The 17,311-nt window shown below is 33.9% G+C and overlaps 2 long non-coding RNA genes and 1 other non-coding gene across 4 annotated transcripts; 1 reads left to right on the forward strand and 2 right to left on the reverse strand.

The window, feature by feature from the left end:
* Window positions 1-456: 456 nt before the first annotated feature.
* Window positions 457-16,177, reverse strand: LOC114175896. 2 transcript variants are annotated; one of them, XR_003602939.1, is made up of 3 exons: window positions 15,963-16,177; window positions 15,107-15,263; window positions 457-830 (listed from the first exon to the last, which is right to left on the reverse strand). It is a non-coding gene; the product is annotated as an uncharacterized LOC114175896 (long non-coding RNA). The 2 variants fall into 2 exon arrangements; XR_003602938.1 differs by having other exon boundaries at window positions 15,093-15,263.
* Window positions 1,015-7,534, forward strand: LOC114175897. The gene is made up of 3 exons (XR_003602940.1): window positions 1,015-1,434; window positions 1,539-1,608; window positions 3,007-7,534. It is a non-coding gene; the product is annotated as an uncharacterized LOC114175897 (long non-coding RNA).
* LOC114180008 lies at window positions 11,940-12,041 on the reverse strand. Its single transcript, XR_003603586.1, has one exon. It is a non-coding gene; the product is annotated as a small nucleolar RNA snoR127 (small nucleolar RNA).
* Window positions 16,178-17,311: the final 1,134 nt, after the last annotated feature.

The following is a 17,311-nucleotide window of genomic DNA, read 5'->3' on the forward strand; positions in this document are numbered from 1 at the left end:
CTTGTTTAAAGATTATTGACGAGAATATTAATTAGACCTTCCAAGCTTGTTTAGTTGTTATGGATTTTATGTTATGAATCTCTTTGATTAAGAGGGATGGACGGTAAGATTAGTCATAAATTATAACCATTTAAATAAAGCACTAAAATGGATAAGATATCATTGTTCAATAAATTCAATTTAATTAAAAGACTATGAACCAAAAATATGTTCTAAATTTGTTATGAAGTCAAAAACATTTTATTATTATTCTTATTTTATTATATAGAGAGGGGCAGAGAGGTCAAATTACAACAGTATAAGTTACACCAAACAAAAGTAATACTATACAATATCCCTTTATTAGATAATAATATTTTAAAATTCATCATCAGATTAAATGATCCTTATTAATAGTATAAGGATCATTTAAAATTCATCATCACATTTTATCATATATGAAAAGAGGTCATGTAGTTACACGTAAGTAACTAACAAAATCACTTATTTTCTGTGGGACAATATATAAATGTGTGACAATATATAAATTCTAAAGTTCTCTTGCATTTAGACACAAAAATGGCTGATGGATCATAATTTAGAAAACATGGAAAATTTGAAGCCAAAGGGGGCTTTCAAAATTCTATCATCAAAGCAAACAACACCACACCATATGCAGGCTTATCAAGAAGTTTTGGAGACATGATGATCTGTCATTGGGACATGGTTCTTTGGTAGCAAAGACGATGGAAGAAAAGAAGGCAAGATGAATGCAATTCCAAGACCAAGTACTGCCAATGCCACCACCCACCAAGCTTCGTGGGGTAAGCCAAATAATAGTTCATCACATACTGCCGCATCAACAGAAGAGAATACAGAATATTAGCAAATAATGGAAATAATCCTAATACTGGAGTGAAATCGGTTCCAATAATCTAAAAAATATCATAAACTGAAGGGTTAAAACTTGTAATGAAGCTTAGGACGTCACAATCAGATCAATTATTAATATTCTAAGCAAAAAAGTTACCTATATTGAAGATAATAAATTGTCTCTCTGGCACATGCTGTTTGGCAGGAAACCCTTCTGGCTCAAAAGTTACTAATACTAACTGGAATTTCTCCTGAATAAAGTCAGTAACGTAAGCACATGTAACAAGAGCACATACAAACTTTTCAGAAACCTTGGAGTAAAAGGCTTCATACTAATATTGGACCTGATTGTTGTAAGGCCCCATTTTATTCCTGCCCTAAAGTTAGTGGGCTGCCCCTAAGTGGGCCTAAGGGTTGGCCCAGTGTATATAAACCCTGCTACGTTGCCCTAATGGGAGGTCTGTGTTTTCCCTTTCTGAACCAGCCGTCGCTCCGCCCCTTCGTACCGCTAGAGCTCTGCTAGGGTTGCCCTGAGGTCCTCCTCGAGCTAGCTCAAAGCTCAAGTCCTACTTCCTGCACGACGTAAGTGACCCTAAAACATACCGTCTTCGCCTCCCTTCTTCGTATTCCACTGTTTAATGTTGGTTGATGACTCTGTTCTTCCTTTTGTGCCACTGTTCCACCAGTTCCTGATCCGTCTCCCGAACTGCTGTGCTTCGGGGCCCAATGTCGAGGTCTGTGCGAACCCTTTTCCAGGTACGGGAAGTTAGGGTTCCAGTATTTTAGGTGTTGTCTTGGCTGTTCTTGAGTGAGTTAATGATTTCATGAATGAATCCTTCGTTTTGGTGTGATTAAATGCTTGTTATGCCTGGTTGATTGGATATGCATGACTGTTACAGTGAAGAACAGTGACGAGACCTGTAAATCTCGCCCAAGCGAGTCAATCTCGCCTAGGCGAGATGAAACAGGGAGCTCGCCTAAGTTTTTTGCGCGAAACGTCGCCCGGGCGGCTCGCTCAACTTTTGAGCGAGCAGGCAACTCGCCCAAGCGAGAGGGATCTCGCTTAAACGAGATCCCGTGTTGCCCATGCCCTTGTTTTTGGCGCTCTCGCCTAGGCGAGGAGGAGGCTCGCCTGAGCGAGCACGTCTCGCCTGAGCGAGCACGTCTCGCCTGAGCGAGCACGTCTCGCCTGAGCGAGACCCCTCAGCCTGAGTGAGATGTTGGGCGAGACTGTGCTATAATTTGGACGTTTGATGTTTCCCGAGTGATCTGTTTTGATTGGGTATGATTGTGTGATGATGGACGTGTATATAATGGAGTATGAGATATATTTCTGGCATGATTCATGAATTGTGAATGAATGGGTTGGTATGAGACTTAACGTGTGAAATGAATGAATGCGTTGGAACTAAAGGGATACATGATTAATATGAGATGAGACCCCAGACTCATTGGGGTGGTGATGATCAGAGGTATGGACTTGAGAGGTGATGCATATGAGGATGTTAATTCCAAGGGTGGATATGGGATTGAAAAACATGATTTAATATTCTCTTATCGATGAATTATGAATGTTGGTCCGTGTCAGCGTGTAATTCCTTGGGGGTCTCTAGGTGAGACCTCCGGGGTCGCGCTTCAGTGGTCGGGACGTAATTCCATGGCCCCTGCTAGTGGGTGTTCATGGTGGTGCCCCATCTGTATAACTAGGTAAGGATTCAAGGTAAGGTTGCATCCTGACGCTCCGAGGAGTCAGTTAGTCTCACTTAGAGCGGACTGACTCTTGTGGTGGGAGTAGCAGGAGGCCTGAAACTCACTAAGGGCTAACCTTGTGGTGGGAGAGATTTGTTTCATTGCAACACTGGTAATACATGGCTCAGGATCGAGCAGCTCAGGTTCGAGCAGGGGTACCCACACAAGTGCAAGCATCCGCTGAATCCGACCCAGTTATACGTATCCGGATGAGTCGAGTCGAGTCGTAGTGTATTGAATGAAGAGTCATAACCTGTTTGGTTGCTATGTGGATGAGATAGTAAAAATACATTTGATTGCATGTTGAATATGTTGACTGGCTCTAGCTTACCCGTTTTGTTGCATGTTTGTGATGTATGTGGCTGTTCTTCTTGCGATGATCATCAACTTGGTTGATGGGAGCAGATGGGCGAGGTCCTCGTGGTCAGCAAGGGAGTGGTGATCCAGCAGCTTAGCCATCCGGGCTAGAATTCGAACGTCTTTCTTTCATGTTTCTTTAGGGCTATGGCCCCTGTATTTGTTGTTACCGGATTTGTAAACTCTTAGTCAAACTGCTTATCCTGCTTTTGTTGGCATCGTGGTGTGCCTGATTTTGTAGGGGTGACGTTATGAACCCCAGGACTGCATTGTCGATTTATCTATGTGTGACGTGTCCTTTAATTTTACGTATTAAATTAAATGGGACGTTACAATTGTTGTTCTTAAAAATTAGCTTTTCAGTGTTGAGCAATCTCCTGTTATTGTTTAGCATCACATTCGACTTGTTTCCCTTTCTTAATTGGCACCATGCACCATCACCAAAGGCAATTTTCAACGATTGATACCATTTTCCCGCTATATATCTCCCTCTCATTCCCCTTCTTCACCCCTGAATCTCACTCCCTCTCCACGGTTGGGTCACTAACAATTGCTAAAAGGAAAATAGTTTTCGGAAGGACCCTTGCATCTCTAACTTGAATGAAAAGATACAGCAACATGACCCATTCCGCAATTGTGCAAGTAGCAGTAACCATAACAGAATCAAGTCATGGTGTCACTGCCATGATGTTTTTGACACTTTGTTCCAATTAACTTTATGCGTTATGGTGTGGAAATTACCGAACAACAACAACAAAGTTGTTACTTTATTCAGGATGTGGGATTTGTGTAGCTCCGACACGGCTCAAAAGAGGCGTCTCCGCATTGGAAGCGCATCGCAAATACGGATGTGCGACGAAGGTGTGCACGACACCACGTCGGACACATTTTTTTGGCCAAGACACAGCTGTGCTCTTGGACACGCCGAAGATGATGCGACCCTGCTCCTTGACACGCTGGGACATGCCAGAGAAGACAAACTAGGACACACGAATCAAATTTGATTAAAAAAATAACAAAATCAAAAACCTTGAATATATTTTAATTAAAAGAAAATAAATAAAACAAGGAAACAAAATCTTTGTGAATCCTCGTATAGGTCTACGACTCTGTTTTATAAGAAATTACTCTATAAATTTACATAAGCATCTTCAGAAGAATCACACCCTACGAAGCACAGACATCCTATATGACTCTGTTATAAGAAATTACTCTACAAATTTACATAAGCATCTTCAGAAGAATCACACCTGAAGCACAGACACTGAAACGATAAGGACACGGGATACAACCAAATTGCAAAAATATAGTATATGGACACGGCGATATATATACTAATCATACTTCATAATTTAAAAATAATAAAGAGAAACCTTTATAAAAGAAGTCCTACAAAAGAAAATCTTATGTGAATCATAATGTTTGACTTTCATATTTCTTCATCTTCGTTGAAAAATACAACTTCTAATTCTGGTCCATTATGAGATAAGCTTGCAAGAATTCCATTGTCATCCAATGAAAAATCATCTACTGCAATATCCCACATTTTAGTTTCCTCTTTGTATTTTGAGGATGTTTCTTGAGAGAAGACCAAGATTACTCCAGAAAAATACTAAATCATCCCACCATGTTAGGTGTCAACTTATTTCTTTTCAAAGAATATACTCAAATTCTTTTCACAACAAGATGAAGAACATGGTTGTCCAAGTAGTTTAAGAGCTATCTTTTGGAGTGTTAGTACATGAGATCCATGAACAATCTCCACCATGATTTTTGCATCTATTTTACGTCTATCTCGTTAAGAGTCAACATCTACAAAATCTTTCCTTCCATTTGAAAAGTTTGCATACTCTATATTTACTTGTCTCTTAATATCCACATCATCAAAGTACCTCTTAACATTCATGACTATAATATCTACAATATTAAAAATACATAAACTAACAAGATATTATAAATAAAATGTGTACAATAAAATATAATCATAAAATAATTTAACAATATCATTACCTTATATTTAAAGAATGAGCAAGACAATGAAGAGATGTGCTACACTTAGACCAACAATCAATTAATATTAAGTTTATTGCCCAGAAAAGGGATGAATGTTCAATTTTTGTCTTTCTTTCATGTTGGTATATGATTTTTCTCACATTTTGAATCATTGAACCCTACATTTCATATACTAAGTGAAGAGTAGCCATATCGATATATTTTTTCTTGAGAACATCATAAATAGGGGCAGTAAAAGCAAATATATAATCAACCTTCATCCACTAATTATTAGTCAATAAAGTTTCTCTCACAAATTGTGCACATACCGCATTATCCTCTTTGTATGAAGACCATTCATCACTAATAACCATATCTTGGAGTCTTTTTTCTTTTTTTTCAAACTTCTAAACCTTTTCAACATGACAATGGTTGAAGCAAATTTTGTTAGAGCAACATAAAGCAACTTCAATGAGTTGAAGTTATTGACCATTATAATCTCATAGAGTGTCTCACAATAAAGTTTTTAATAAATGTAGCATCATCATCAATTTGTGTGATCCAAGAACATTCTTCATAAGTATCACTATTTTTTGCTTCACAAATATTTTTCAATACAAGATTCAAGGTATGCACTACAGAAGGAGTCCATTAGATGGAAGGAAATTTTAGTTCTATGGTCATACATGTTGCCTTACAACTGCATTATCAATTATAATTTAAACCACATTTTTCAGTCTAACCTCCACAATTAAATCTCTCATGTGTTTAGTAATGAAATCTTTGTCTTTTATCCCAACATATCCATCTATTGACCTCTAAAACATTAGTCCACTCTACATGATAACCATAAAATTTATAAGAGGTCTTCTTTGAAGATCACTTCACTCATTACAATTATTGTCATGTCTTTTTGATTCCATGAGTTTCATATATTTTGCAAAAGATTATCAACGTCACTTCTTTCTTTTAAAAGTAAATGGCCTCTCAATTTATTATATCTTGGTGGTACATATCCACTAAGATTAGAAGTATTGCCAGGGTAAGAGAATGCACTTCAATAATAAGGACTTCTTGCCAAATGAAATGGTAGTCCTGAATAATAAAACATCATCACAGTCTCACAATCAAAAATATCTCTAGCTTTTTTGAAAGAAACTTCTAAAGGACCTTTGAGTTTTGGGTTAACAACATATACATGTGGTGAAGGGACCTTTTATTTCCTTTGTGTTGAAAGTCTCACATTGACTAGAGATAAGACAATTTCATAGTATATAAGTGGGATGTAAACCTCACCTTACAAACCGGTTTTTTGGGGTTGAGTTAGATTTAAACTCCGCTTCTAACATGGTATCAGAGCTCGGTTAAAAAGTCTCACCCATTAATGTCTAGTCTTACGCACGAGATGTATATACCTAGGGCATGATATATAAGTGGGATGCACACCTCACCTTACAAGCCGGTTTTGTGAGGTGGAATTAGGCTTAAAGTTCACTACTAACACTTTAAATTTTTTATTTTCAATGTTGCTTTATTGTCTAATATTTTAAACTCAACGAATTCTAACTCTTCCTGTAATTTTTAACAAATGAGCTTTCACTCGATTGTAAGATCCATTAAAAGAAAAATCACATAAATTGCACTTGATCATATTATTTCCATTAATGAAATAATATGATCAAATCCAGTCGGGTGTGATTTTTCATTTAATAGATCTTACACTTGAGTGAGAGCTCATATGTTAAAAATTACAAAAGAGGATTTATAATTTATTCAAACATGGCCCCTTCAAAACTTGTTGAGCTTAAAAGATTAGACAATGAAGCAACATTGAAAATAGAAAATGCAAAGGAAAAAAATGTCCCTCTACCACTTGTATCTGAAGAAGGAAAACACACAAACAGTGGTGTTAACCCAAAACTCAAAGATCCTTTAGAATCTTCTTTCAATATTCAAGCTAGAGATACTCTAGATTGTGAAACTACAAGGATAGTTTATTCTTCAAGACTACCATTTCATCTAGCAAGTCCTTATTATAAGAGTGTATTTTCTTACGCTACCAATACTTCTAATCATAGTCGATATGTACCACCAACATATAATAAATTTAAAGGTCATTTACTTTCAAAAGAAAGAAGTCATGTACAAAATCTTTTGTAACCTATATGAAACTCATGGAATCAGAAAGACATGACAAATATTAGTGATGGGTGGAGTCATCCTCAAAGAAGGCAACTTATAAATTTTATGGCCATCACGGAGTAGACCAATGTTTTTTAGGTCAATATATGGATCTAGTAGGATAAAGGATAAAGACTTTATTGCTAAACACATGAGAGATGAAATTATGAAAGTTGGACCGAAATATGTGTTACAAATTATAATTGATATTGCAGTTGTATGTAAGGTTGCAGGTATGATCATAGGATTAAAATTTCCTTCAATCCACTAAATTCCTTATGTATTGAATACCTTGACTCTTGCATTGAAAAATATTTGTGTAGCAAAAAGTACTGAAAAAAATAGTGATACTTAGTAAGAATGTTCTTGGATCGCAAAAATTATTGATGATGCTACATTTATTAAAAACTTTATTGTGGGGCACTCTATGAAATTATCAATGTTCAATAACTTCAACTCATTGAAGTTGCTTTCTGTTGCTTCCATAAAATTTGCTTCAACCATTGTCATGCTAAAAAGGTTTAGAAGTTTGAAAAAAAAAAAAGAAACTCCAAGATATGGTTATTAGTGATGAATGGTCTTCACACAAATCGGATAATGTGGAATGTGCACAATTTGTGAGAGAAACTATATTGACCGATAATTAGTGGATGAAGGTTGATTATATACTTTCTTTTACTAACCCTATTTATGATGTTCTCAAGAAAACAAATATGGATATGGCTACTCTTCACTTAGTATGTGAAATGTGAGTTTCAATGATTCAAAATGAGAGAAAGATCATATACCAACATGAAAGAAAGACAGAAGTTGAACATTCATCCTTTTATGGGGCAATAAACTTAATATTAATTGATCGTTGGCCTAAGAGTAGCACTTCTCTTCATTGTCTTGCTCATTCTTTAAATCCAAGGTAATTTATCGTTAAATTATTTTATTATTATATTTTATCGTATACATTTTATTTTTAATATCTTAAATTTATAATATTATGTTAATTTACATTTATGTACTTTTAATATTGTAGATATTATAGTTATAAATGTTAAATGAGGATTCAAAAAGACATGCCCCACATCAAGATGTGAAACTTACTAATGAAAGGAAGAAATGTTTTAAGAAGTACTTTGATGATGCAGGTCTAAGGAGACAAGTAAATATAGAGTGTGCAAACTTTACAAATGGAAGGAAAGATTTTGCAAATGTTGACTCTTTACAAGATAGAGGTAAAATGGATGCAAAAATCATGGTGGAGATTGTTCATGGATCTCATGCACCAACACTCCAAAATATAGCTCTTAAACTACTTGGACATTCATGTTCTTCATCTTGCTGTGAAAGGAATTTCAGTATATTCTTTGAAAAGAAATAAGTTGACACCTAAAAGGGTGCAGGATTTAGTATTTTTCCATAGTAATCTTGGTCTTCTCTCAAGAAACTCCTCAAAATACAAAGAAAAAGAAACTAAATTGTAGGATATTGCAAAAGATGATTTTTCATTGGATGACAATGGAATTCTTGAGATTGCTATCTTATCTCTTGATGATTTAGAATTAGAAATTGTACTTTTCAATGAGGATGAACAAATATGAGAGTCAAACATTATGATTTAAATTAATTTTTCTATTGTTACACTTTTTTTGTAAGTGTTTCTCTTTGTTTTTTTTTAGATTCTGAAATATAATAAGTACATTTTAATATATATATATATATATATATATATATAAGGTTAATTATGTTTTTCGTCCCTCAAGTATCGTGCGATTTTGTTTTTAGGCCCCCAACTAACGTTTGCTCCAATTTGGTCCCTTATATTTTGAAATGATCGGAAATGGTCCTTATTTTTGGACGCCGTTAGTTGTGTTTGACACTTGGCAAATGGACTGCCACATCTGAATCCCATTTTAAACTGTGTAATAAATTTTATGTTTTGTGCACGTGTTAATTAAAGATGAAGAGAATGAAATAAAAGAGGGGTTGGGAGAAGTTTGAAACCCTAAAATTTAAAATTCAGAATTGGGGCTTCGTGGTGGTGAGGAAGTGTCCCAATTTGAAAGCCTGTGTTACTCTTCGAACTTCTAAAAGCGGATCTTGGTGTGTTCATTTTTCTTGGAATAAAAGCAGTAACCAAATAAATCTTACTACTGGGTGGAAGAGTTTTGTAGAAGATCATAACTTGGAACTACGGGATGTATGTGTTTTTGAGAAAATCAAGAAACCAAGACTTTCATTCAAAGTTATAATTTTTAGAGACACATAAGAATCAAGTTCTCCTAAGTTTTCAGGTTATTGACATTTCTGAAATAGTGCTTACTAGTTACAACTGTAACATGCTATGTTTCTTCATATTACTTCCCCTTTTGATATGTTTTTTGTTGTTGTTTTAGATCATTCAATTCCTGAATGCAATGAGAGGGAGTTAGAGAATTACTTCGGTGTCTGCATCAAACCTATGGATTTACATACTGTGGTAGGATTAATTAGAATCGAATTTTAGAAATGCAAACTTTTTTGTGCATTATATAGAATCTTCCAAGGATTTTCTTCAAACACCATGATATTCTTCATTCAAATGAAGTGACCCTGCAAGTTGGGGAGAGAACATGGAAGGTGAAAATAGATTCTCATTGTAGATTCTCATGTGGTTGGTGTGTTTTTATCAGAGGAGGCGAATTGAAGCCTGAGATGTTTGTCGCTTCGAGTTGATTGATAAGAAGAAGATTGTGTTTCAACTTACCACCACGAAACCCCAATTCTAAATTTTAAATTTTAGGGTTTCAAACTTCTCCCAACCCCTCTTTTATTTCATTCTCTTCATCTTTAATTAACACGTGCACAAAACATAAAATTTATTACACAACTTAAAACGGGATCCAGATATGACAGTCCGTTTGCCAGGTGACAAACACAATTAACGGCGTCCAAAAATGAGGACCATTTCCGATAGTTTCAAAACATGAGGGACCAAATTGGAGCAAACATTAGTTGGGGGACTAAAAACAAAATCGCACAATACTTGAGGGACGAAAAACATAATTAACCCATATATATATATATATATATATATATATATATATATATATATATATATATATATATATATATATATATATATCATTGTGTCCATGTCCTATATTTTTACAATTTAATCATATACTCGTGTCTTTGTCCATGTTTGCTTCATAGTGTAGGATTGTATAAAAGGTGGTTACTAGTTTGGCTAGGAATGTGGGATGGAAAAGAGGGTAACAACCTCCCTTGGTTACTTTTGCAAAGAGGGAGAGATTAAAGAGTTGTGAAGAGAACAAAGAGGGAGATTTGGTAAAAAATGACTTTCCATAAAAAATAATGCCCAGTGATGATCCAGGGTAGAGAACAACACAGATGAGGTAGCAAGGGTGTTTTGATGGGGAGGGTATATAAAAACTTTGTGCACCATAGATGCATGTAAAGATTCTTAATTGTGGTGCATGGTGGACCACCTAATAAAGGTCCTCCCGTAAGAATCAGTCAAGTTTGTTCTATCATTTTTTAAACTTTGTTATCTTTACGCCTTTTCGATTGATAAGGGTTTTACAAAACTTCATAGTAATGCCTCTTTCTTCCTGCTTCATTCCCTCTTTTCTACAAGAATGTGGAGATCACGTTCCTTTTTCTTGTTGATGGTTTTGGGTACTAGAAGACATGGTTGAAGATGTTTGAACTCTTGGACTCTTCAGTTTAAGAGATTAGAAAACAAAATCTTGTTGAACTTGGGAACCACAACAGTAGCAACTATGTTTTGGCAGGTAAAGAAGTATAACTGTTAAATTTTTTATTACTTTATTACCCATTCAGTTAATTTAAGTTAGTTTTAGGTATATATTTAAAGAACAAGAGGAAAACTTTCTATTCGGCACTACCACACATTGTGTGGATTTGATATTAGAATATATTGGTAAAATTCCAAGTGTCAAAAGGACCTAAGAAGAGGGAAATTTCACATGGGCTTCACCTTCAACCATTTACTGGCCCATAACAAAATCAGGAAATTCACTAACAAGATGGAATTGGTCACAAAGAGGTGGAGTGACAAGGCTTGCCACTGACAAGATGGCAAGAATAAGAAATTGTTAAATTTGTTAACACTTTATTACTCATTCAGTTAATTTAAGTTAGTTTCAAGTAAATATTTACAGAACAACAGGAAAATTTTCTCTTGGACACTACGGCACATTGTGTGGATTTGGTGTTGGAAGACGTTGGTAAGTAAAAAAGGCTCTAGGAAGAGGGAAATTTCATGTCAGCTTCACCTACAACCATTTCCTGGCCCATAACACAATAAGGATATTCACTAACAAGATGGATTTGATCAGAAAGAAGTGGAGTGACATGGCTTGCCACAGTATTCCATTCACTAGCTATATGCAATTCCATTCTTACAAGACACGTTCTGCAGTAGGCGGCTACAGTTCTGCATCCTAGTTATGTTGCGTTAATTCTTTATTAGGCAGTTATGTTTTAGAATGTGACAATTACAGAGCCATATATATGGTTTTGCTGACTTGTAGTGGGATGTTAAATTCTCAATTTGTTGTTTACTTTGTTTTGGAGGGGTAAAGTCCATACAAGAAGAAATCCTTATGTAAGGAGAACTTGTAATGTAAATCTAGTCATTACACTAGTTTTTTTCAGCAATACAATATTGTTTTAAACTCCAGAGTTCATATACATTGCTATCAAAGGACTCCCAAGCATATGCACCTATCCTGGTTTATCATCAGGGAAATGCACTTCAACATGAGGTCCATCAACATCAAACAAAGCTTGCTTGCATGCTTAGTTTTACAACGAAAGCTAGCTTTAGAAACAATGTTTGTTACCACATGGAGCACATGAATGTATGATTTGGCTAATTCACATCATTCAAGAGCCAGAGAGGAAAGGCAGCCCATAGATTTAATTATTATGTACTAACTGATCACATATAGTTAAAGATATGAAATAAATTGTCATTCACCATCCATTTCAATTTTAACCTTTGTAAAAGCAACTACGTCTATGGAATGCAAGCTGAATCAAACAAAAACAAAAAAGAGAGATTAAATCTATGGGTTGTTTCAAGTTTTAATGCAAGTGTTACAATAGGTATTCAATATAGATAATTAGTAGTTGTATCGGAAAACTACTATATGTTGTACTTGTGAGCTGTTTACTTACTAGCATTAATTACCTAGATATAGCCCTTTTCTAGTAGCTTTTGTGTTCCTGATGTAATTTTCTTCTATAAATAACAAAAGTCAGCTCAGAGATAATCGATCACTCAAGCTATTATATTTTCAGTCTTAAGTTAGTATCTAAACAGGTTGATACTGTTAGTTTTGTGGTTGGCCACCACCACCATCCATATTTGTCCTCTGCTGCTGTCAACGGCATCCACCACCGTTCATGCTTTCTACTATCTTTTCCCTTACTCTGATGTGTCTCACCATGCAACGTTCCACCCACCTAGACACATCCCTTTATTCTTTGCCACGTGTGTCATCTCCATCCACTACAGCTCGGTGCATGAAGGTCCCACACCATCTTTCCCTCACCGAAGCAACTGTATTTCTTCTCCTCAAGGCTCATCAGACCTCCTTGATCCTGCTTTGACCCTCGTTTCTCCAGTTTCAGCTTTGGTTGACAGACTCTTATCTCCTCTCTCTCTCTCATTCTCTTCTTCCACTATAGTTGTTGTCTTTTACAATAAGTATTGGTTGTGGAGTGTAGATTGTTGTTGTAATTCTAATTATTGGTGAATTCTTCTTTCAATATGCCCTCCTTTACTCAAGTGCATACAAATGTCTCCAATGTTCCTTTTTTAAGAGAATTGACTACACTTAAAATAAATGTTTATTCATACATGATTTTCCTATCAAGACAACAAAAATCTTCCGATCTAATAAGGTTGAACCACATTTTTCTAATGAAGAGTATCCAAAATATCTCATTTTTAAGTCCAACAACTAAGCACAATGTTTCACTAGTTTGTCAAAAGCTTGCCTCTCTCAAAAGCATAGTACAAGTCGACTAACTGCTGAAGGACATGAATATAGGGGACTTTACTATGTATGCACTTGACCGTCAATGCCTTGTTAAGCATCCCCATCTCCTAAACTTCTATATGATTGTTTGGGTCATCCACATTTATCAAAATTAAAAAGGATGATTCCCAAACTTAGCAAATTCCAAGTCTTGGTATATAGGTCATGTTAGTTAGGAAACCATATTCAGTCTTCTTTTCCAAACAAAACTGAATCAAAACGCAACTCTATTTTTTTCTATAATTCATTTCAACATTAGTGGTCCAAGCCGAGTATCATTCTTTGGGTTTTGTTATTTTATCACTTTTATTGATGAATATTCTCGTTGTATTTGGGTTTAATTAATCAAAGATCAGTTTTAATTTTTGAATATCTATATGGTCTCAAGCAATCTCCTCATGCTTGGTTTGGAAAATTCAGTCACATTGTTCAAACTTCTAGAATGAAACACAGTAGGATATATCATTCAATTTTTTATTGTCATACTTTTCTTGGAAAATGTGTTTACTTGTGTATGGTAGATGTAACGGGCTTAGGTCCATCTATTGTATTTTCCTATTTATAAATCAATAAACCTATGTGTGATATATACATTAGGAATTCAACCTATGCCTCTTTCTCTTTTGTTTCAACATAGTATCTAGAGCTAGGGTTTGGTTTGATAATTTTAGCACTATTATTCAACTATTTAGTATGACTCGGGGTGAGGTGGATCATTTAGTATCTATCTAGTAGTATGTGTTGATGATATTGAACTTATAGGCAATGATCATGGTGACATCTCATAGTTAAAGTAACACCTTTGTAACCACTTTTAGATCAAAGACCTTGGCAAACTTAGATATTTTTGGGGGATTGAGGTAGCATAATCCAAAAATGGAATTGTTATTTCTCAAAGGAAGTATGCATTAGGTATTTCAGAGAAAATTGAGTTAATGAATTCAAAGTCAGTTAACCCATGGATTCCAATGTCAAACTCCTATCTAATGAGAGGGATTCAATCTCATATCTTGAGAAGAATAAAAGAATAATTGGGAAATTGAACTATTTTACAGTCACTCGCTTTGACATTTCTCTGGCAATTTGTGTGGTATGTCAATTTCTTAATTCTCCATGTGCATATCATTAAAATGTTGTCATTTGTATATTAAAGTATATTAAAGCTTCTCTTGGAAAAGGACTGTTATACGAACATAATAATCACACTAGAGTGTATCTAATCAAAGACTCCCCACTACTCCTTCAATTTTTGTGGCCCCTTACACTATCCTGTTTAACCAAACATCATGCTATATCTTCCTCAAAACCTTTGGTTGTGCTTGTTTTCCGTTCCTTTCAACCCTACATTGATTTCAAATCTCATGAGTACCTGTTTTTGGTTACTCTATGTCCTTTACTATGTCAAAAGCTAGCGACATTAGTGTATATTTTATGTGATTGACAAAACTCCAGCATATCCTAGGAATATAGTGTTATAGTTACCTCAACCTGAAGCAACAACTTAAATTGCAGCAAACCTTAGAAAGGAGTAGCGCAATAACTATCCCCATCAATTAAAAATGCATATTTATTGCAGTTTGTTAAAAGCTACAAAACTGCCAAACTCATCATAACTGAAAATGTAATTGAATGTTTATCAGAACAATGAAAGTATGATAGAACTGCTGAAGATTCAAATGGATAAATGTGACAGTACTAATAATGTAAGCAGAATGACTCATAGGGAACAAGATTTTGTATATGCTTCCTACTTTTTATGTTGCTGATGTTAGTGAAATGAGCCGGTTTGTATCTAATTCCAAATTTTCAGCTATCATGTTGCACAAAAGGAAGAAAAAAAAAAAAAAAGAGATTTAGGGACAAGAGATATACAGAGTAGTTATATGAAAATTTTACCGGTTTACACCTACCACTAGGAAAGTGGCGTAACAACTCCTGCAGATATCCCCCAACCAATGTCTGAACAGGTGAAATTGGACGCTTAGCCCCTACAGAAGCTGACCCCAAGGCTTTCAAGTTATTCAATGCTTCTTCCTTGACCGATATCACTCCTTAAGACTTGAATTTCTAAAACCACAAAAGTTAGCAATGAATAAAAAAAAAAAAACTCAGGAGAATTTGGACTGTTAAAAAAGTAATACATACATTCTTATATACTGTCATCTAACCATCAAGCATTGGAGAAAACAATATTGACTCAGGAACCATGATAAAATATGGCGTGATTGAAGAAATCAAATATTGAATAAACTGATTAAGGGAATTTTTTTATCTTAGCATAGATTCTATAGAAACAACAACTTGTGTGGACAATCATCCACATCAATATGTTTCTTCTTTACTAAGTATATAGCTGATATTAATTCAGGCTAGCAACATGATGAACATTGCAGTAATTAACTTGAAAACTATTAATTATACCAAGAGTAAAAGTAAAGTTAGTTTTCTGAAAGGGCTAAACAAATTTTAATTTGATTATAATATAACACAAAAGCTGTTTCAGCGTTGCACACAAGGAAACAAGTAGGATACTGCGTCTCATGCGTACATAGCTACAGTTTAAAATCACTTCTACTGACTTGAGGTTTACCCAACTGTCACTTTTCTTGACGGTATCAAAGCCAAATGTGGGACGCACCAAATCACCACATGCTTAACCCATTAATTTCAATAGCGGAAATAAAAAAACTATAGAGAGAATGCTAGAAAGAAAAAGAAGTTTCACGATTGAGACGAGAAAGAGGAAGACAAAGACAAAGAGAGTACCTGAAAACAATGCTTCGGTGGGACATCAAGAAGATGAAAGACGTCAACAACGAAATTAGGATTATCAAATTAATCGACATTTGGAGGTTTCCAAAATCATTAGGGATTTAGAATGGATTAAGATTTGAGGATTTGGAAATTGCAGGGATATAAAATCAAGACTTAGGAATATGGAGGTTGGAATTATAAGTATCTAGATTTATTATTCCATATTTATCTTTTTTCTTTTAGTGAATATTCATCATCATTCTTATTTTTATACGCAACTAACTGGTAAAAGATTATTGTTGCATCTCATGTCATATTTAAGGAAGTTAGATATTTCAATATTTTAATACTAATTAATTAACTTTTAAAAAATAAAAAAAATAAAATTCATAATAATAAAACATAAAATCATCAAATATTATAAAGAATATTTGATTAATATGTTAAATATTTAAAAAAATCAATAATAATATAAATTTTAAATATGAATATCAAATAAAATTGAATAAGAGTTCATAAATTATATAAAATATTTCACAACTACACATAACAACCAAAATATCTATTAATTTTGTGAATATAAAACAAAGTTGATAAAGTTAAAAATATTTTTAAAATATTATAATAAAAATAAATATTCAAGTTTACAAATATTTTAAGTATCTTTTTATTTTCTTTAATAAAATGAAATATATCAGAAAATATTAGAGAAAAACTGTTGATAATTAAAAAAAAGTAGAGATAGACGGTGTATAGAAAGCTGGTAAAAGTAACGGTCAATTTTTAAAAATTTAATAAATAATTATATTTTAAAAAGTAAAATTGAAATTTTAAAATGTGAACACAAAAGAGGGAATCCTCTTCATATATTATTATAGATTATAATAAAATATTTTTTGTATAGACCGATAAAAATTATATTGAATGAAATCACATAGAGAAAATTATTAAACTAATAATAATTTTAATTTAGATATGAATATTTTGAACTTAATCTATCTCGGATGGAATACCCAAGATTTGTGAAAATAATATTAAATTATTATAGTAAAATTAAACATTTTTATGCAATTTGCAATGATAAAATTACAATTACGGTAAAGAATTAGAAAATAAAAATAATTATATAAAACATAATTTAAACAATATTTTACATACCAGGAATAAATATAAAGAAAAAGTAAAAATATCAAACAAATTGATATCATTGAATAAGATTGCACAAGAAAAAAAGTATATAGTCAAGAATATGATAAGATGAAAAATACCTTAAAAATATGAAAAAACTTTGCAGATATCAGAACAAAACTTTTGAGAGATAATGATTTTGTTTTAGGAAAACAAAAGTTTTTCAAATAAAA

This window comes from Vigna unguiculata, chromosome 3, assembly GCF_004118075.2.
Source record: "Vigna unguiculata cultivar IT97K-499-35 chromosome 3, ASM411807v1, whole genome shotgun sequence".
Taxonomy (NCBI): Eukaryota; Viridiplantae; Streptophyta; class Magnoliopsida; order Fabales; family Fabaceae; genus Vigna; species Vigna unguiculata.